This window comes from Barbus barbus, assembly GCF_936440315.1.
Source record: "Barbus barbus genome assembly, chromosome: 19".
Taxonomy (NCBI): domain Eukaryota; kingdom Metazoa; phylum Chordata; class Actinopteri; order Cypriniformes; family Cyprinidae; genus Barbus; species Barbus barbus.
This window is the reverse complement of record NC_136747.1, coordinates 25,349,327-25,372,259: the sequence shown is the minus strand read 5'-3', so window position 1 is coordinate 25,372,259 and position 22,933 is coordinate 25,349,327. Positions and strand designations below refer to the sequence as shown.

The 22,933-nt window shown below is 35.7% G+C and overlaps 1 protein-coding gene across 2 annotated transcripts in view; it reads right to left on the bottom strand.

The window, feature by feature from the left end:
- LOC306884925 (junction plakoglobin-like) overlaps positions 1-22,565 on the bottom strand; it is a 60,504-nt gene extending 37,939 nt beyond the window's left edge. Inside the window, exon 1 of one of the 2 annotated variants that reach the window (XM_079441173.1) lies at positions 22,392-22,565. The gene's annotated coding sequence lies outside the window, so the exon portion shown is untranslated. Of the gene's footprint in view, positions 1-9,465; positions 9,596-22,391 lie in introns of those variants that run through there. The other variant, XM_079441174.1, reaches the window with a different exon arrangement.
- Positions 22,566-22,933: the final 368 nt, after the last annotated feature.

Sequence of the window (22,933 nt, the reverse complement as noted above, 5' to 3'; positions counted from 1 at the left end):
GTTACGACAAAAGATGCAGTGACGGATCTACGGTTACGTGTAAATTTATTCCAAGAGCTGAGTTGCCTGGCGGTGTGATTGAACATCTGTTGGGATAAAAACTCTGCCTAAATGCAGAGATGTTTCGGTTTAACGTTACAGTAGAAAACATTCTGATAGAGTTATAGGACACCTAAGAAAACATCTACACACTAATGCAGTTATACCAGCCAGTAGAAAGCATTATATAATCGTGATAAAGATGATTCGCTCATATTAGATTCTAAACCAATTTAAAGGGGACATATGCTAGAAAAACTCAATTTTCTTTGCTGTTTTGCGCTAAAATAGCTCAATATGGAGACATATTCTAGTATGAGCAACGGAAAGCTGGCTTCCTAGTTTACATAGAACATTTACTGAAATAAATCTACATTATCAGGTCATTCAACAACAGCCATGGAGCTCTAATATCAAACTTGGGACAAATTTACTAAACAGGGCAAATTAGCTTGAGAGCGCAATTCCGAAACAGCACCGATGGGTGCAGGGAGCGGTTTCTCCATTAGGGCGATTGGGCAACGCACCACCAAAGCGCGAAAGGGAGGGATTTTTTGTCTTTCACATTCAATCACAGTGTTACTAGCTTTCACTCTTCTATACTGTTTGTTCTGCCTCTGGAAATATAGTCCAATCAGCGTCGAGTCACGTTCTGTGTAGTACCGCCCCTTTTTGGGCAATTTCTGTCAGATTGAGAATCGCCCCGGGTGTTCCCATAGACTTCCATACAAATATATTTTTTTCAAACTGCAGGCACTGCAATGCAATCTCTATGGGTTCCGGGAGGGCTAGCACTAACGTGCTTTCGTCATCATGCGTGACCTTAACTTGTGCAGCGATTGGTCGAAACCAACATACCGCTACTAAGAAGAAATATGAAGTCAGGATTAGTCTGTATGACATGACTCATTAGCATATTCCCACCTACATTTACAATATTGTTGCAATAGAGAATTGCAATAAGAAAATATAGTTTCTCACAATTGCCTCTTTATATCTCATATACACAAGTGTGAATATATGCTTTATATGAATATAAGTGTGAATATATGTTTTGATCTTTGATCAAAAATACAGAAAATGGTAATATTGTGAAATATTGTTACAGTTTAAAATAAACGTTTTCTCTTTTAATATATTTTAAAATGTAATTTATTCCTGTGATGCAAAGCTGAATTTTCAACATCATTACTCCAGTCTTCAGTGTCACACAATAAAAGCAAATTTGAATCCCATGTGCATTTTTAGTGAATGAGACCCATTACAAGACCAATTATATGAAATGAAATTATACATAATATAACCCCTATGGCTTCCAGCAGAGAGTGTCGCATAAAGATTATCACTCATGTTTCCACCACATGGCTGTAACAGGACCTTAAAACCTTAGTGAGCAGCGACTGACCCGCAGCGGGAGCATTACATCTCCAGCAGGGGGGAAATACAACATCACTGTAATTCAATAGCATGAAAGAGACACTAAAAAACGTTAAGGGATGTTCCTTGTTCTTAAATACAAGACATGCTGGATCACCTCAATGATTACCTACTGAATTTCACAGGAAGAACTCAAAGCCTTTGAATGACATTAATCACAGTTCAGTTTTCCCTGTTAGAGTTCACTCTCTTTTCTTGCTGCTTCAATATCTAGTCATTTTCAACTCTCTCATGTTCAGGGTTTCTCTGATATTAAGTGCAGAAATGTACTTTGCCAAACTAAAACACTACAATGGGATATTGGGTTCTGGATATTAATCCAATTTAGTTGAGAAATATGCTCTGCAGGATGGCATTTGATTTGCCGTGGTTGAGGTACAAGAAAATATAGTGGAACATTAACTGGAACAGAATATATCATTTATACGCATTATAAACATTTTCTCAGACTAAGGAACCTACTGATCCGACTGTCTGTGAGTACAAATGATCAGTACTTGCACGTCACATATTATTTCTATGCGTTAATGTAAGTAGTTCACCCAAAAAATTGCTGAAAATGTACTCATCCTCAGGCCATTCAAGATGAGTTTGTTTCTTCACCAGAACAGATTTGGAGAAATGTAGCATTACATCACCTGCTCACCAATGTGCAGTGAATGGGTGCCGTCAGAATGAGAGTCCAAACAGCTGATAAAAACATCACATTAATCCACACCAGTCCTTCAGTTAACATCTTTGCAAGTGAAAAGATGCACGTTTGTAAGAAACACATCCATCATTAAGATGTATAATTAACTCCAAACTGTTGCTTCCAGCTAAAAATATGACTCCTCTATCCATAATATTGCTTTCTCCAGTGAAAACATCAGCAGAAAAATATGCACAGATCAAGCACCGTTTCCAAATGAAAACAGTCCAAAACAATTATAAACAAATATGTTGGTGGATTTTGATGTGAGAAGACAACAGGGGATAGACTTTTTACAGGAAGTGTAATTATGCATTATGGACTGGTATTTTGGCCAGATGTGATGGTTTAAAATTAGTTTCTTCCAAACACACAGCTTTTCACTTCACAAGATGTAACTGACATACTGGATGTAGATTTTTGTGATGTTTTTAACAGCCGTTTGGAGTCTCATTCTGACGGCACCCATTCACTGCAGAGGAATGTAATGCTACATTTCTCCAAATATGTTCTGATGAAGAAACAAACTTATCTACATCTTGGACGGCCTGAGGGTTTCAGCAAATTTTGATTTATAGGTGAACTATTCCTTTAAACATACTATTTTATATTCCTTGAATAATCAAACAGGCTAATGCAAGAGATTCTGACATTACATAATGCAGCCTAACATTCAAACTTTAAAGGTTTATCTTGATGGCTTTTATGTCTCTTTGTTTTCGTTAAATGTTGTAAAAATGCTAAACATTGCTTGAGGGGCTTCACATGCTATATTAGTTTTAATTAGTCAGTGCTCTTATGAGGTAACAAAGAACTTTCTGCTGGACTGATAGGATCTAAACCAATTAAAAACTGTGTGTCTGAGACGCCAGTCCACTCCTGTAGATCTGAGATCATTAACAGCTTTAATTAGGGCTGTTTCAGTGCTGTGACGTTCAGCACTGTGATGTTGATCATCTCAGATCTTCAGCAGAGACCACAATTACATTTACTTACTTTATTTTAAATAGAGAGTAAAAGTCAAAATTAAACTTACAGCTATTTCTTATAGTATAACAGATTGCAATGGTTTTTTTAATATGAAAGGCGCATTAAACCTGCTTTGGAAACTTTGCTTATCATGCTTTCATTACTTATTACTTAAAATAAATAATTACAAAATCATTACAAAAAATGTAATTTCACATCTGTAAAATCTAACTTGTGCAATAGTTGTGCCATCAGTCCTATACTACGACAAACTATTGTCAGCAAAAATAAATACATAATTCTAATAAAATTTTATAAAAGTTGATAAACTTTTTTTGGCAAGAGAAGCTGTGACGTGAGAATAAATGAAGATAAATATAATGCAAATATATTTATATAGTTTTCTAACAAAGCTATAATTGTCAAATTATGCAACAAAAATATTGTTTATTTTTCTGTATTGTATAAACAAAATGGTAGCTATAAAATTAGCCTCATCAAGACAAAAATGTTTAAAATGCTATTTAAAACAATGCATCAAAATAAATTTTCCCAAAATAAATTTTTATAGTAATTTTACAGTAAATGCATATCATGGACATTATTATTACTGGATATACATGCATTTTACGAAAATTCTGAATTTTGTTTTTTTTGGGCCCAACAAATGTCATTTCTCATCTCATCTCAAATTAAATAAATCCAATCAGAGTGAGAAAAGAGTACTTCAGGAGAGTTTACTTTCTAAAGATGCACAGGCACAAAAAAAGGAAAACACCCTTCTATTTTCTCAGTAATTTTTCTTAAAAAGGATGTGAGATTGGCTTATAATTGCTGAGTGTCAAATGATGTACAAATATTTCTTTAAAAGCATGTAAAGTAGCTTCCTCTAATTGGAGATGATTCCACGGAAGGCTCATTTGCATAATTCAGAAGAGCCTGGTTTATAAAAGGCTTAATATCTCTAACGGAAGCTGTAAACATATTGCGTGTTAATTAAAATGGATTTGAGGGTTGGGGTCTATCCGGGTCTACTTGCAACTCTGACGAAAGCTAAATTTAAGCACTAGGGATTTGAAAATTAATTTAACTTCATTTTCATGAACACAGATGATTATACGGTGGATTATATTACAAAACAAAAGTATGCAAAAAGTTTCAGTTATTAAAACAGTCATATAATTCTTATACTTTGAATGCTAATTCAGAAATTGCATATTATATAAGGTATGAATTAAGCTAATTGTAAACTAAAAAAATCTGAAAAAACAAAAACAAGTATTTTGCCTTGTTTTCTGCTAAATATGCCTTAAAAATCATTAAAACCAATAAGAAATTATGCTATGCTTGATTTCAGAAAAATATATCACGAAATTGCATTTGGTCTTGTAGCGCCGGCACATTTTAAGAATATAATATTTTGCGACGCTATGCCGTCAGTCGTGTTGACAGATCTTGGTGAAATCCATCCGGCTCTGGGGTCTTTATCAAGCATCTGAGTAACTCACATCATCAGGGGAACTAGAACTCGCAGCTTCCTGTTCCGAAGGCAGAAGGGGGAGATATCTAGAAATCTAAGCATGGCAATAAACTTCACAGGGAAGGAATCACGGGGTGTGACCCTCGAGCTCGGACTCAGATGCCATCTCAGAGTCTGGCCTCAATGAGGTTTGTGCAAATAGCACAGGAATTGAAGCTCTCCTGAGGACAGCTCAAGGTTAAAGGCCCACATAAAGAGCCAGCAGCTCAGAAGACGGGCTGTTTTAAGATCACTGATTTACTGTTGCAGTTTTCTTATGATTTTGATTTTTATATTTTTTGTTTTTACTTTTTTATTTACAGTTTTAGTCATTTTGTTTTGTGTGCGTTTTTTAAATATGTCTACATAGTTTTTATTTTTTTAATGTCTATATTATGATATCCTATGATAGTTTAGTTATTATATTTGTTTGTTTTCATTTTGATTTTAGTTTAAGTTTTAGTCATTTTTAATTTTTATGTCTATACATAGTTTCTATTAATTGGTATGTTTTATTTATTGTTTTAATATATTATAGTCTGTTAATGAGTGTTCATGTGAGCGCTGCTGCAGTCTTAGGCCCACCCCCAAATGCTCTCATTGGTTGAGAAGCGTGATGACGCCCATCCCAAGCCAGTCCTGATCAACATCCCAACCCTCCTGTGACCCATGGTTTGTCTTTGTGTATTCAGAGCCAGTGAGCAATGGACTTTCAAAATAATAATAATAATAATCATTTAAAAAATGTGTTAATGTGCGATAAAATAATTGTCGGCATTCATTAATTAATGCGTTAATGTGATAATAACATGTTAACTTGCCCAGCCCTAATTATATAGACAGATAGACAGATAGATAGATAGATTTTTATTGCTGTTGTCTTTTCCAGTAACAATAACTACACAACCTTTAAGCAAGATAAAATTAGTTGGTAAGGAAAACTGCATACGTTATGAGGATGTTTTCATAGAAAGCATCTTGAATTAAGTTTATTTTTCTCATCCCAGTGGCATAATGTTTTCTTCTTCATAAACTTCACTCAGTTTGGTTCAGTAGAAGCTTAAAACAAGAGAAACACAATTTGCCAAAGGGTTATGAAAAATAACAATTTTAAATTCACTCACGTTTTAATGTACTATTCCATTTTACTTCTCAATTTATCTTGTTTTAAGGCTGTTTAGATCTTGTTCTTGGAAAACATGACAAAAACACATGGACAAAAAATGACTTTCCGTTCTACTTCCTCTCCAAAAGAAGTTTGTAAGAGTCTTTAATGAGGATCTAAAAGTCTCTTTCTTCACTTTCACCACAAAACAGGTTTCATCTCTTCTGGGCTGCTTAAGCGAAACTGTGAAAAAATTATTCCGATTGCTATTTAAAGACTATTAAAAACACAAAATAAAAATCCCATAGAGCTGGAGGCTGGCGCTCAGACAGACGTGCATCTGCCGACAGCTCTTCTTCACTTCAAAGAAAAAAGTTTCCCAACCGCGGAAAAAGCCACAGGGATGATTTACCGTACTGAAGATTCCATGAAAAACCCTGAGCATCACATCCATACAAAGTCGAGCCCAAATCAGGGGGCGAGGGCATGTTTAATAGTGTTACCTGCAAATAGGTTGAAGCTATCGGCTTTCCCTTTGCTCCTGTAAACATAAAACGGTTTGGGTGCATCGGGATCACCTATTAAACCTTCAAAACACACACACACACACACAAGTTCTCTCATCAGAAGAGAAATGACAGGCCTTTCATCTCGCATCCCCATAATCCGCTCTCATTAGCAGCACTGAGCGAATGCAGAGGGCGGACACGCGGATGAAGGAGATGCGTCGCTGCTGCTTGTGAAACACTGAACCGTGGATGTACAAAAAACAATCCCTTCCTTCTCCGTCATCGTCGCGCACACACACCAGGGACCCTCGGTGTCTGCATACAGCCACCTTGCATGAGCCTGGTGAGATTTGCCGTTCTACCTTATCGCCCGCTTCCCCGGTCTGCCTCCGACGACGTGTTAAAGAAACAAAAAAACATTAGATGGGAATATAACCAGCAAACACAAGAGCGGGCCTCTCTTGAGGCAGCTTCGACATACAAGCGTAAAAGACTGCCATAAGTCCCTCGTAATCATGCGGCGCTAAGCTCTCAATTGGTGCTTTTTCAACCCTGGCAAGGGTGAAATGATATGACACAGTCGAGCATCAAGACAGGACGACTGTTAAGGATGAACCCTACTGTGCCAATAAAAACAATTGAGGTCAGTTTTAAATTGTGCAAAGGTGAGTTTCCGAAGTAAGCTAATTATATTTTTAAAGGCTGTCAAAGTTTACATTAACATGCAAATTAAATATTCACTACCATTCAAAAGTTTGGAGTCGGTAAACGTTTGATGTATTTAAACAGTCTCTTATGCTCAGCTAGGCTGCATTTATTTAAACAAATAATACAGTAAAATCACTAAATATTATTATCATTTAAAAGGACTATTTTCTATTTGAATGGGTTATGAAATGTCATTTATTTTTGTGATGCAAAGCTGAATTTTCAGTATCATTACTTCTTAGTGTCTCATGATCCTTCAGATAACATTCTAATATGCTATTTTGCTGCTCAAAAAACATTTCTTATATTATAAAAAAATGTTGTGCTGCTTAATATTTTTGTGGAAACAGTTCAGGATTCTTTGAGCAATAGAAAAGTTCAAAGTAAAACTATTTTGTGACATTATACAGTAAATGCTTTTACTTGCATTTTGATTAACTTAATGGATCCTTGCTAATTCTTTTAAAATAATAATAATAATAATAATAATATTTTTTATAGACAAAACTTTTAAATGGTATATTTTAAATGTTATATTTAACAGAATTTGTAAATATATTTTGTTGCATGTTATATTATTACGGTTCCATTCTGCTTTCTAAAAAAAAGCTGGTGGAAAACATGCTGTTCATCTTATTGCATAAGATGTTTTCTATTAACAGGATCCTCCAGAGTGAACCGAATGTACAACTGAAACCAAATACAAAATCAGAATAAGAGGACAACTGGTCTGGTATTGAGTCCTGATCAATCTCGCCTCTAGTTTCTTTTAGCCCAGATAAGACCGGTTTGCCAAGCACACATTACGCCATCATTGTGAATCTGTCGAAACCAGCTCTACACTGAATGATCACACCGGGAGCCCTCAAATCATCAGCACTTCTCTTGCCATTTTCTACAGCGCTGCGCGAGGCATTTGATTGGTTTGACAGGGCTATGAAAGCATGTTGCCTAGGTTTCCAGAGAGTGTTTCTGTCATTCTGCCGGTAACAGCTAAATTTCAGAGGGAGCTTTGCAGACGGTGAAATTACCTGCACATTTTAGCTGTGTAGATGCCGGGATTGTTGACCAAACAAATGAATCTATGATGCCAGAGTGGTTTTAATGAGTATCGGTCACCAGTGAAAACAGATCATAATAATTATGGTAAATAATAGATATTAATATAGGCCTACGCATTGGGCCAGTCCACAAAGTTTCTCACGAAAACAACCTTTAAAAATAAAGGACACTCCTTGCTCTTAACCTATAAGGTAATTACCCTGCACCGCACGTCCTTCCAGCCTCTTGCCATGGAGATCAGCGAGGAAAATCGAGCCAGGTGAGCAGCCAACCGCGATCAAATAAATTGAAGATGAGCCAAATTAATTCTCAATCAGCTGTGCCATAGTTATAGGGAAAACAACTTAATGAGGATTTAAAAGGGATTCCTCCTGCTGCTCCGGAGACGTGGAAGAGGAAAACCTGGGCGTAGAGCCATAATAAAATTTCCAAGAAGGGTGGTAAACAACATCTTAGCAGGTTTTTCATTTGTTCATTTTAAAGGACTAATTGGGCAATCGGACCAAATCTGGTGATTGAAGGAATTGTTTGCTCAAAAACAGGACTAACACTGAAAGACACGCAGAACAGCTAAAATCTCTCCGAGAGGACGCTTCTTCCATCTGCACCTATAGAAACTGATAGTATATTTCACTTCATATTAGAAAATTATTCACTTAATAAATAGAAAACGGCACTTAACGTTGAAGTAAACATGAAATTTGGAAGTAGAAAAATGAAATACACTGTAAAAAATGAAAAAGTTTTTTTTTTCTCATTAACTCATAAGTTAAGCAATTTCAACTTTTTCAAATGAAAATTTACGAAAAAAAAGTTAGGAAATTAGATGTTAGGAGTTTTTAACAGTGTAATATCTTCAGGTAAAAACTCAGATAATCTTTTATTTGCAACTTAAAACTTTTTTTTTTTACTGTGTAATGGTCAAATTCTTGCTTAAAAGGAGTCGGTGTGCAAAAAACAGCTTAAAGTGTTATTTTTTACCTAATTTTGGAATGCAGTTTACTATCAGAACTGCTTTATTTGAAGGTAAAGTGTCTCAGAAAAGCACAAACACTGTGGCTTTGTTGTGCTCACAACACTATGTTTGTTTGAGCAGCTCGACCAAGGAGGTCTGTAATACATTGAGAAAGCTAATCATTAGCGCTCTCATTCATCTTAATGAAACACCCTAATAAGCTAAATGCCATCATGCTTAACTCATTACACCAAACAAGGACATTTAACAGAAAACACTGCTTGATTCACAAACTAAAACCACTGAAACCTGTAACTTACTAGAACAGTATCTATCTATCTATCTATCTATCTATCTATCTATCTATCTATCTATCTATCTATCTATCTATCTATCTATCTATCTATCTATCTATCTATCTATCTATCTATCTATCTATCTATCCTTTTTAGAATTGAAGAAATTACTCACTTTCAATAGGCGATTACAGTTACATGAAGTTCTTTCAAATGTACATCCTTTTCCAAATTTAAAACAAAATTCTGACTAGTTAATGTGATTCACAAAAAAAATGTTTTCTCGTCAAACTCATACACATCAGTCATGGAAATGTCATGGCTATTTCCCCCCATCAGTCACTCGTAGCTCCAGCATACGCAGCAGGAGCAGGCAGGTGCCAGCCGGGAGCAGCTGTAGATATCACGCAGGACAGGAGCAGATAGTGAAGAAACCACAGGCTGATAAAGTGAGAAGCGGATATGCATATGACTGCTGTAGCAATGAGGACACAGACGGAACAAACTTCAGTGACCTTGCTTCTATTGACCAGAAAATGAGCTTAGACAGTGGACTGTGAAACAGATAATATTGGACAAGCCAGGCAACTGTAAACAGTGGAAAATACCCGTCAGTATGTCTTGATCTCGTGCTACAGCTCTGGCGACATGCTCTCTTTGCCACTTTGAGGGATTTTGCAATGCAATGCGCTTTGAAGAAATCACATATTTCACTACACAACACACACTGGCCTGCAATTACCAGAAAACTGAGCTAATGTGCCACTCGGAGAAGAATATCAATGAATAAACAAATACCAATTAAAAAAGGAATGTCAAAAAAGCACACATGCGTCGAATGATTATAAGAAAGGAATTATTTATCTGTAATTAAATCCCAAGCAATGTAATCTCTCGCTGTTTTTAGTGCACTACAGTATGCCAAGGTCTTGAAGTAATGAAGCTACTTGTGCTCTGAAAAAAAAAATATATATATATATATATATATACTGTATATATATGGATTTAAGTTTATAAATCACTAGTTCTGCTTATATTTGCATGCTTATGTGGATAAAATAACAACTGCATTTCAATGTACCGATAAGAAGGGGATATAAATTTAGTGATGGGTCTTGACTGGGTGATGTTAATACACCAGTAGTATCATATTATTTAATATTATTTTGAATGTGATTAATCACGATTAATAATTATATTAAACTAAAATAACCCTATATATAAATATGTGTGTGTATGAATGTGTGTATGTATACAGACACACACACACACACACACACTCAGCCGTGCATCATAAATTTGAAATATATTCAAATATAAAAATATTCACAATATCACTAAATCACGTTTCAGCATCTCACCTCATGAGCTAGTCTATTTTGAAAATGCCTTTTTGCACATTTCCTAAATTCAAGAACACATTACTGCACTGACTTAAACCTATATATTAAGGCAGTGAAAACGGAGCAAACACTTAAAATGCACCGGGCATCAATTTCAGATTTAATTCTGCCCAGTGAGGTGAAGTGTAATCTCTCACTTAAATTCTGCACTTGAAGAGTACGCTAACAGATACATATCGTCTTCCAGGTGCCAGTCTTCTTATCACCGTCAAAGGCTTTCTATAAAACACCGCGGTCTTCTGCTGGAGCTACAAGGCCAAGGGCAATTTTACGGTATCTCTAGCCGAGGATCTCTGCTGATGTAGAGGTTACTTTTTCTCTCTCGCTAGCACTATCTTACCTCACTCCACTACATTAGCGTGCTACTGGGCTAATGCCGCAAGGACAATCTCCAAATTGAGCCCAGCAAAAACGTTTGACAGATAACACTTCAAAAAAAAAAGTAGTTGTCGTCAAGGGAGAGAGTTTAAAAATGAACCCTCTCTACACTAATTCAGCTAGAAATCAGCATTACGGTAACGCGTTGACGAAAAATGCAAATGCTGCCGCTAATGAAATTTGGCTGCGGGTTTCTTGGCAAGGTTTGTAATTAAACAGATTTAGGACGGAGGGAGAAGAGGAGATAGAAATGTTCACATATAATGAAAGAAAATGACAAAGAGAGGAAGGTACAGAGGAAGCAGGCGAAGAGTTATTGAGCCGCGAACAACAGAGATGTACTCAAAAGAGAATGAGGCTATTTATTAAGAAACAGAAACATGAAACCAGCAGATCCATCAGTTACCTAGGAGCTCAGTTGGAAAGTCTGCGCAGTTTGTGCTGTTTGCAATTGCATACTACCATACTACATCTGCAGTATGTACACTATATACCTCAAATCACAATATGCAGTAGCATAATACTGCATCCCACAGTGCAACGCTCTTAACTTGACCTTCCCATTACCGTTGTGACAAATGAAAGCAATATCTCTTTAACAGCTTTTTCTTGACTCACTATTTGCTCAGGCTGCCAAATATGAAGACATTTTTACACAAAATGTTATCAAAATCCAAAACAACCCTTTTCAACTCCAAAGCTGAAAAAAAATTGTAACAAGAAAATGCCAATTCAGTCTTTATACTTCAAAATTTTGCTACATGCTGTTTCTTTGTTATTATTTATGAAATTTACTACACTTACCCAGTGCTGGGTAAATACTGTATAGAACACATTCTGGGTTGTTTTCAACCAGCAGTTGGGTTAAATGTTTAACCCAACCAGCATTTTTTAGAGTGTAGCAAATTGTTTCTATGTAATTTGTTTTCAGTGTATTTCACTTTAATAAGCCGCAAGCTAGTATTCAATTCTGAACACAGTCTTTCATTAAGTATTTCTATTATCCAGAAAGAAAACAGGTGACAAAGAGTTATTAAAGTGACAGAAAACTCCCAAAATATTTCAAAATCATATTTGTTCTAGGGTTTGTTCCTAAATGAGCAGCTCTAAGTAACATGACAGATTTCATTCAAAGCAATATTTACTCATTGCTCATCTGAGACAACACCGCCTGGGGAGATGATGGTGTCGTGATCACCATAAAATGCCTCTGTTAACCTATTAAAAGGAACATTACGGGTTCACCAGTAGTTAAGCTACATTGACAGCATCTGTGACAAGAAAAATTATTACGACTTGTCTCTCAATTGTTTAGAAAAAGCAACAGTAGCAGTCAGAGTAAGGCACTTACAACAAAGGTGAAGAGGCAGTCAGTCAATAAACACTAAAACGCCCACCCTTACTGTACTTAAGTGTGAAGTAACTGTAATGTTTTCAGACACACATCGCATGTTCTCTGCAATTACATAAAAATGCAATTATTTGAAATGACCAGTGCTTGCAATAATCAAAAGATTTCTTATTAAGCATGGAGAAAATACAAGACAAATGGAATTTATTTGGGTGAATACAGCATAGTTTACAATATTACATACTAATTGAGCATAATTTATTGTTATTATAATAGTAAGTACATGCAACATGTGTAACAAGGACTGTGAAGTTTAGGGTTCATATAAACAATAAACATATAAACAGAATTTTTGAAAATTAGTGCATGTAAACAAACCTACTGAAGCATGAGACAAAATCTCTTTCTTTGGTAACCAACATCATATTCAATACAGTTTAACTTATATTGAATGTCCTTCACCACGTCTTTAAATTCTGAAGCTTGTTGTTAACATAAAAAAGGTCATTGGTACAATTATCATTATGCGTTCCCCATGATGAGGACAATTAAGCTGCTATTTTTTGGCATCACCGGAAGGATGATGTATTTTATTTGCTTAAATGAAAGTTAGTAAGGACACAACAAACCATGCTGGACAATAACATTCATTATCTGTCCTTCTGCAGAGCATGCTGCTCTCGTCTGTTGGCATACGGTGCCAGCCATGTTGTCTGACTGAGTTGGTCCTGCCAGCTTCACAGACACCGAGGCAGCGGCTGCCATACCGAAAAAGGCACTTCAAATTGGCTCTTTGATGCACTGAGACAGAAAAGTAGAGAAAGGGGGAGTGCATGCAACGACGCTGGAGTGAGTTTTGGAATTGAGAGTCGCTAAAAGAAAAAAAAAAACATTTCATAGGAGAGGAAGAGAGTTTCCACTAGGGGTGTGCAAAACTACACATTTTCAAAATGGACTAGTGGAACTGTTTTTAAACTGATATGCCATCTGCATGAGTATATAAACCAGTGACCGAAAAATAGCACAGAACGCACAATCATTTAAGTGCAACAGATATACATTCACCCCTAGTTTCCACAAGATAATACATTAGAATGCAACGAGGAGGAAATGCATAAATGCATGTTTAGATTTAAAAGAGATGATAAGAGACGGAACCAACAGATATGATAATTTGAACAGACAGCAATTTGGGTATCTTCCTCAAAGACACAAATCTGAACACAGTATCTACTACCACATTTCTATGCAGATCACTCTCCTGGAAACATGCAAATGTACATGCAAAAACACACTGAGTGCACGTTCAATGATTCTCGAGTATTTTGCATATGGAATTATTCCATACGCCAATGCACTGGCCATTAAGAGATTATAGCAAGCAGACGCCCTCTGGTTAAAGCTAATCATCACCAAACACGCTGCCGCACTCTGGGGTTTTTTATATTTTACTCAAGGCATATCAGAGAGGACCTTAAAACATGAAAACCTCAAATGATGAGTCTCATAGCACTAACTCACATTCATTGGCATTTATTTAATTATAGTCGCTTTTGTGCATTGAATAATAGTTTGTGCAGTGATCTAGGATTTAATTAGAGAACTAATTAAATAAAAATGGATTTTGCACATTTCAGAGTGATACAACAAATACATTTAGATTTGACTTGATTATGAGAAATAAAGTTGCAACTGTGAGATGTTAAGCCAACGTATAAGAAATTAAGCTAAAACTACAGAATCGCAATTTAAAAAATCATTATCATTATTATTTTTTCCTAATTAATTAAAAGAAATAATATGGCAAATTTGTGAGAAATTGTATAATATTAAAAAACACATTTTCAAGAAATAGTTGCAAGTAATGATTGCAAATCTTTTCTTCCTAACTACAAGAAAGAAAGCTTGATTTTTGCCTGATTAATTATAAGAAATAAAGTTGCAACTGGGAGATATTAGGTCAAATTGTAAGAAATAAAGATACAATTAGGTTACACTTTATTTTAAGGTGTCCTTGTCACAGTATAATAATACATTTAAGTACTGAGTAACACTTATTAACAACTTGTACTAACCATATGGGTAGGGTTAGGATTAGAGTTTACTTGCATGTAATTATGCATAATGTATTGTTATTATAATAGTAAGTACATGTAATGTGTAACAGACACCTTAAAATAAAGAGTTACCTACAATTGTGAGATATAAAACAAAAAATGCAGTTTGAATAAATAGTTGCGATTTTCACAAAAAAATTAATTATTATTTTTACCTAATTAAATACAAGAAATAAAGTTGCAACTGTACGTCAAATTGTGAGAAATTATTACAATTATGAAATACAAACACACACAACACACTTTCAAGAAATAGTTGCTATTAGTGATTCTATTAGCTACAACTGAGAAATTAAGTCAAAATGTAAGAAACAAAGTTACGTTAGTGAGATTTTTTTTAGTTTTTTTTGCCTAATAATTCTGAGAAATAAAGTGGCAAATGTGAGATATTAAGTCAAACTTTGAGAAATAGTAACAATAATTGTTCCGTCAAATTACGAGACGTAGTTACAATAGTGACATAAAACAAAAAAACACACAAGAAACGCAATTTCAAGAAATAGTCATAATTGGTGATAGTGATCATTTATTATTACAAGAAATAAAGCTGCAAAAGCGAGATATTAAGTCGAATTGTGAGAAATTCAGTTACAGTTGTGAGATATAAAACAAAAACAATCACAATTTCAAGAAATAATGTAGCAATTTTTTTTTTTTTACAAAAATTGTGATTATTTTTGCCTAAAAAGTTACGAGAAGGTAGTCAAACTTGTATTGTCGAATTATAAGAAGCAGTTATAATTGTGAGATATAAAAATTATAATTGCAATTTGACGAAATAGTTAACTATGTCAAATTATGAGAAATAGCTACAATTACGAGAAATAAATGAAAAATAAACGCAAAACACAGTTTCAAGAAATAGTTACAATTTGCATTTGAGATGACTGTTTTTTTTCTAATTACAAGAACTAAAGTTGCAACTGTGAGATATTAAGTCGATTTCTAAGAAAGTTACAATTGCGAGATTTATGAGTATGTTTATTGTTGGATCACAAATTGTCGTAACTGTCAATCACACATAAACACACAAGCCTACATATATTTCCTGCCAATCCGTACAGTAGCTGCCGTGAATCTCTGGTTCGTGTTCCTGAGTGATTTATTCAGTACTTCTGTTCTCTCATATATGTGCTGCTATCTACCTCTCTCTCCTTCTTTCTCTCTGCCTTGCCTAGCATTCTCAATAATCGTCACCTTCTTACTCCTTTTTCCATCCATTGTGGTTATCTTTCTCCATTTTTTCCCATCCATTACTTCTCTGGGGCGGCCTTTCCGTTCCTGACGATCGAGATGGTAAAAGAAATGGGGCCGAATTATTGCCTGAGATAACAGGAACCGTGCATGTACGCTTGTGTAAGTGTGTGTGTGTCAGTCTGCGTACATGTGTAAGCCGTGAAACCGCACCATCCACACATGGTCACATGGTCTCACTACAAGAATATATAACGTGGTCAGAATGTAATTCATTCGCACATAATGACATGTTTTGCCACACCATCAAACATAAAACTGGGTCATCAAGGAGGACACGAACCAAAGCTGAACAGATTTTTACATTATGTAAATGGCGCTGTCTGGTTGAGACCACCAGCGTAGTATAAATAGCTGTATGCTAAATTCTGTAGCACTTACAAAATGCAACTCATATGATCATCAGCCATACGGTCCCTGTCTGTGCTCCTCTCTCTCTTTCTGTCAGAAATACTTTATCCTTTATCCTCTGTGTTCTCTAGATCTGTCCGTCCGCTTTGTTCAAATCCCCCCACAAACATATTCTGAAGAACAGACGCTCTGTTTTCAAGCACAACAGTAATGCATTCTGAGCAAAGAAACAGGAAAGACATTAAATTTATAAAAATCGAGTTTTCGAAGTAGGAACACAAGACTGGAAGAAGGAAAACAAACAGCAAAAACAGCAATGAGAATATAGTTGGATGAACACATGATGAGTTACAGTCTGCTGAAGAATCATATGAACATTCGTATGAATGGAATATTAGCAGGTTTCCATTGGTTGGAAAAAGAATTGGCTTGACTGGGCTAGTCGGAAAGCTTAAAAAATAAAGCAGTGTTTACACTTTTCTATATAGGCTATATATTTTTAATGTTTAGTATATATTAATATCTGTTAATATAGTTTGCATTTCTTAAATTCTAAAAATAAAATGTTAAAAAAAAAAAAAAAAGAGTTTTTATAAAAAGGTTTAAGTGTATATATATGTGTGTGTGTGTGTGTGTGTGTTCTATCTAAATCATATTTTGAATACTTCCAATATTCATAAATGTATTTGTATTTATTAAATCATATCAAATGTATGTAAACATATATTTACTTTTATTTTTTATTTTTATCTATATTGTATATTATATATTATTAAATTGTGTGTGTATACATTACAGAATTATCATAAAGTTGTCAAATTCATGTTGACATTTTCCAGGTTAAACATATCTAACAAAAAAATTAAAGTAAAATATTTTATATTTTTACATTAACAATGTAATTAATGTACTATTTCATAAAACCAAGTATATTTCACTTTAAATCTAAAAAATGTAGCTGTTTTTTTTTTTATAATAGTCAACTTTTAATAGTTATCAAAGCTCAGTAAGACACAGAGATGAACCTTAAATCTAACCAGGCCATGCAATTGCTCACAAAAGCATCCCTCAATGATTGTGTTTTCAAGGCATTTCAGGTTCGATTTTGACATAACATAAAGCATGATATCTATGTGGGTGAGTTGTTTACTTTCTTTTTAATTAGTCTTCCAATTAGCACCATTATATATTCATTCAAACCCATTTGCATGCATAAAAAGGAGAGGCAGGATTTATTTATTTATATTCATTATATATTATATAAACATATATGCTATATGCTCTGCTTGTATACTGCACGCTACAAAACGGTCTGAGCAGTATGGTAGTATGTGAATATAAACAGACATGTCAGAAATGAGTGGATTCTATGGGCCAGACTGATGCTCTGCTGGTGCTGGATGCCTGCCAGAAAACTAGAGCAAAAAATTAATCAGTATGTCAGTGTTTGGATGATGATGGACAGTAACAGCCAGTTGTCCATAATACAAACAAACCACAAATTATAGCAAATAAATAACAGCATTTACAGGCAACAAATGTACACTCAGTGTATTGTGCTAAATACTGGAAACATTTCCACCTGATAGCAAAGCACAGGAGGACAAGAAATGAAATGGAAAATAAGGGAAAATGGTGTCAGTAAATGTCTTAGCCTAGACTCACACTGGAGAGGTTGTGTGATGGACACGTATAGAACTAGCTATGAATGTGCAATGCTTATAACTGCTGTATACACATGCACTCATGCAATAAATACAAGAGGTCAATGGAATAAGAAGAGCAGCTAAGGGCACTAAATAAAGAGGCAGCAATCTCTGAGCACTGACATTATGTCTAATGTAGCGTGCCAACCTTCTCTTTCCCTCCACTCCTATCAGCTCAAACACAATAACCTACAACTCTCAATGACACTTTCACAGAGGAAGCATACATTTAAACGTGTAAACCAAATTATTCTATAGCAGAACGTTCACCATTGTGCACTGTCCTGTTGACTTACAGTTTTGTTCAAAATGAGCTATACTCATTTTCATAATAAATTTTCCTAATATCACAGCTAACTATCTGGTGTGTATACATAAAAAAAATAAGATGATGTTTTTTCATTTTCTATTTTATTTCAGTTCATTTTATATAATATTTGTATGGTTGTAGTTTTAGTTAACTATAAGAATTCCATCATTTTGACAGGAATAAATAAGAAATTAAAACTCTCACTTTCTATTTCATTGCGCATTTGAAAGAAAGAAAGAAAGAAAGAAAGAAAGAAAGAAAGAAAGAAAGAAAGAAAGAAAGAAAGAAAGAAAGAAAGAAAGAAAGAAAGAAGAGTGTTTCTTTTAAAAGAGAAAAAAAAACTTTTTTCTTTGACCGAAAAAAGGACAGTTCATAGGTTTATTTTCTGTCAGAGAATGATTCTAATTGCTATTTTCTGCAATCTGAGTCTTGGAAAGAAAATGAATGCACACAGAATCAGAGCAGCAGGGCAGGTTTCCTCTGACATCAGTGCCAAAGGGATGCCACGGCACAAGCCTCTGTCAAGCTCCGGCTGTAAAGAGCAGCAGGTGTCTCAGTGGAGGGCTGAAGGGGCATCGCTATATTTCCATCAGGCCAGATGTGAGCTATGATGGAGGGCATAAAGGTGAATTCAGAGAGTGAGCAACGTGATAATATAGCTCAGTGTCTGCAGCTCTCTGTGCATTCATTCATTAGAGCACAACATAACCCTTTCATCATTAATACGGATCAGTTCAACACGATTTGGAGAATGGATTTGTAGTGGTTTAAATGTCTATGATAAACCAACTAATTGCAGATGCAGTCTACATTAGTTTTCCTGTCGGATTAGAGAGATTTGCATTCATAGTCATAATGCAGAGGTAAAATACTATGTATATTACTATTAAAGGAATAGTTATATAAATAAAAATAAATATGTGCTCAGAATTTATATCTTGGATGTAGATAAATATTCAGATTTGGAGAAATTTAGCATTACATCACTTGCTCACCAGTGGATCCTCTGCAGTGAATGGGTGCCGTTAGAATGAGAGTCCAAACAGCTGATAAAAACAACACAATAATCCACACGACTCCAGTCCGTCAATTAACATCTTGTGAAGTGAAAAGCTGCATGCATGTAAGAAACAAATCCATCAAGGTGTTTAACTTCAAACCATCACTTCTTGCCAAGATATGAGTTCATAATCCATAATAATACTTCCTAGGGCAGTCATGGCCTAATGGATAGAGAGTTGGACTTGTAACCTGAAGGTTGTGGGTTCGAGTCTCAGGTCCGGCAGGGATTGTAGGTGGGGGGAGTGAATAACCAACACTCTCTCCACCCTCAATATCACAACTGAAGTGAGACCCTTGAGCAAGGCACCAAACCCCCAAATGCTCCCTGGGCACCGCAGCATTGGCTGCCCACTGCTCTGGGTGTATGTTCACTACTGTGTGTACACTTGGATGGGTTAAATTCACAAATTCCTAGTATGGGTCACCATACTTGGCCACACACCACTTCCCTTTCCACTTTCCCTTAAATCAATATTATGGAGAGGGAAATCATATTTTAGTCTGTAGCAATGGTGTGAAGTTAAAAATATCTAAATGATATATATGTTTCTTATGAACAGACAGCTTTTCACTTCAGATGTCAATTGATGGACTGGAGTGGTGTGGATTACTGTGATGTTTTTGTCAGCTGTTTGGACTCTCATTCTGACGGCACCCATTCACTGCAGAGGATCCATTGGTGAGCAAGTGATGTGATGCTAAATTTCTCCAAATCTGCATCTACATCTCGGACAGCCTGAGGGTGAGTACATTTTCAGCAAATTTTCAATGTAGGTGAACTATTCCTTTAAGAAACCGTTCATCAATCTCAATATGCAAAAATCCTTTACATCAGTCTGAAAGCAATGGAAAGAGCATTAAAGTCGGCCTCATAAACAACTGCTGTGAGAAATCAATGATGGGTCGCCTACGTGGCCCATAGCAATGGAATCATTGACATTATAGAGTGTCCTGTTGTTTTCTAGTTAATGCTGCATGAACATGATTGTATGCAAAGTCTGACTTTTTGTCTCATTTTTGTTCCATCCATAAATTCATTTGTCATCTGGGCTCATCATTATATAACTACTTAATAAAACAGCACTGATTAAATGATCATTTTTGTAAATTTACATTCACCCCTATAATTCTAAATCATCATGTAATTAGAAATACAGCCCACTGCATCAATGATTAAATTTAATCATGACTGGCTGTTTTGGATATTAAACAAATTGTAATTTGTAATTGTTGGTCGTTTCTTAATTTCTTGCATTCACTCCGTTAGCAACCTAGAAAAACAAAAGGGTTTCTTTCACATTAAGCTGATACCGTTTTATAAGAAGAAGCCATCTAGTAAGTGGGATCTAACCTCAAGCTTGGCCAGAAGTATCAATCAACCCGTCTGAATTTCTAAAGGCATCTATGGCAAATGTTCACCCTAAGAAGAAAACCAAGCCTGGAAAGCAACACTGGCATCTAACCACCCATCAATTATGTGAACTTGACTCGAAACTGAGCTGTAAAGAATTAAATGTTGATAATGCTGATAATAAATAACTGCACATTACCAAAGCATGCACTGAAAGGTTATAGTCTTGATACAAACCAGACCTCTAAACCTTGTTCACACCATCAATGACTTGCAGCAATACAGTGACCTGAACTCAATGCAATCTGACAAGTAACAACATCTTAAGAGTACCGATGCTCATTACAGTTACTAGGCCAACCAAGTGGCAAAGTGTTTGGAATTAATTGGCAGCATCCGAATATGTGTACTTCCCTACTATATAGCAGATGAAAAACGGTATATGTGAAACAGTTGTAGGCTTTGTCCGAATTCACAGTATTCATGAAACAGTAGGCAAAATAGTAGCAGATGACCTTCGTAGAGATTACAAAATGCGCATCCAGTGGACACTTTACCATCCCATGAAACCACAGGAAAGATGTGAATGGCAAGAGTAGTCACATGACAATAACATGGCGAATCCGAATTATTCAAACTAGACCTATCTCGATATACAAAGTAATTACTTATTCATAAAAACAACCTATTCAGTTGGATATAATTACACAACAGTTGGACATAATTTAAACAACTTTAATTTCAGCATGCAACACAAACAGTAGGCTATCTCGCTCACAACATCTACGTTCGCAATTAAGTCTTTGCCAGATGTGGTAGCTCAAAATTATTGATAGTTAATCGTAGTCATGAAAATACAGTATGTAGCCTACACTACACATAATTATTTACAACACTGCATGAGGAGGCATTTGGTTTAGTTCAATTATAAGAAAAACAGAAACTGGCCTATTTTTTTTAGCGATTTTCGTCAATGCACAAAATCAGTAGGCGTATCGCGGATTTTCATCTTCGCTCCCATAGAAATCGACTTAATCGCTGCTTTTGGGTTACGTTAATAAAGTAAATTTACTAACTCAAATAGAATAAAACAGTAAAATATAGGCTACACCAACCCAACCCAAAATGTATTTCTTAAAATTATAAATATATTCGCCTATTAATCGTAGGAATCAAACTCGGATGTCAAGTTAGATTTGTTAATCAAGAAGACACTGAGGAGCTCATTTCAAACGCGATTACGATTTTACGCAATAATATTTCTACTGGCATCTAATAGAGTTGACGATCATGAAACCGCGGTTTCGCCAGACACGATTCATATTGCATAAACTTAGAATTTGCTCATACAAACGTAATGATCTTGCATTATGCTCGACTTGTGTATCCGCACTCTATTAATGTGAGCTCAAAGTTTAGATTCCTCAGTCAGAGGCTGAACATGTAAAAATCGATAACAGTATCGCCTATCAATATAATATAATACTACATTATAAATGAAAGCAATAATTTGTGGGATGAAATTATAAAGCATCGCCTGATGTTTCGCATCTATCGAGTGTGACGAACTCCGGTGGGCTTTAAACCAGCTTCCCCGTGTCATGCTTGACACAGAAGTGCTCCGTTATAGAGCACGAGCACAAAAAGAAGAAATAAAGCAATGCATACTTGCACAATATGACAACACCAAACTCCAATGATGCATTCGTGTGCAAACGGCGTTCTGCACATCAAACGGGAGAAGGGTGGCTCCCACGGTCGCCGGGGCAAAGTCAGCATTTAATTGCGCGAGCATGCATCATCAGCACACTTATTTACCTTACAGAATGATCACAATCCACTGACTAGTGTCTCCAAAAATCAGCTCGTGAATCCCTTCTCCGGCCCCAAGTCCCTCCGTCCACTCTTATCCAAGTCTAGCAAACGTTGAGCAATAGAGTCTGACAGCAGCGGAACCCTCCGTGAAGTCTCCGGTTGCACGAGCGAGCGAGTGGGCGGGACCTCTAGCGGGTCAGTTTCTACACCACCGGTAATTATTTGAGGATTATTGCGCATCTATTGCGACTGATGGCCATTAATGCTAGTGTATAGGGAGACATCAGGAGAATCGTGTGAGATTTAAGATTTATATCCCTTATGCCATATCTCGCCTTGCTGTTACTAGGCTGCCTTTTTGCCTACGATTTTTTTTTTTTGGGGGGGGGGGGGGTTGCTCTGGTAATACTATATATATTTTAATAAATTCTATTAATTTTCTGAATACCCCACAACATTATGCACATATTTATCTCCAACAAAACACTTTTTTCCCACTTAGTGCATTAAAAGTCTATAATAGTTTCATTTTGATTTGCTTATAT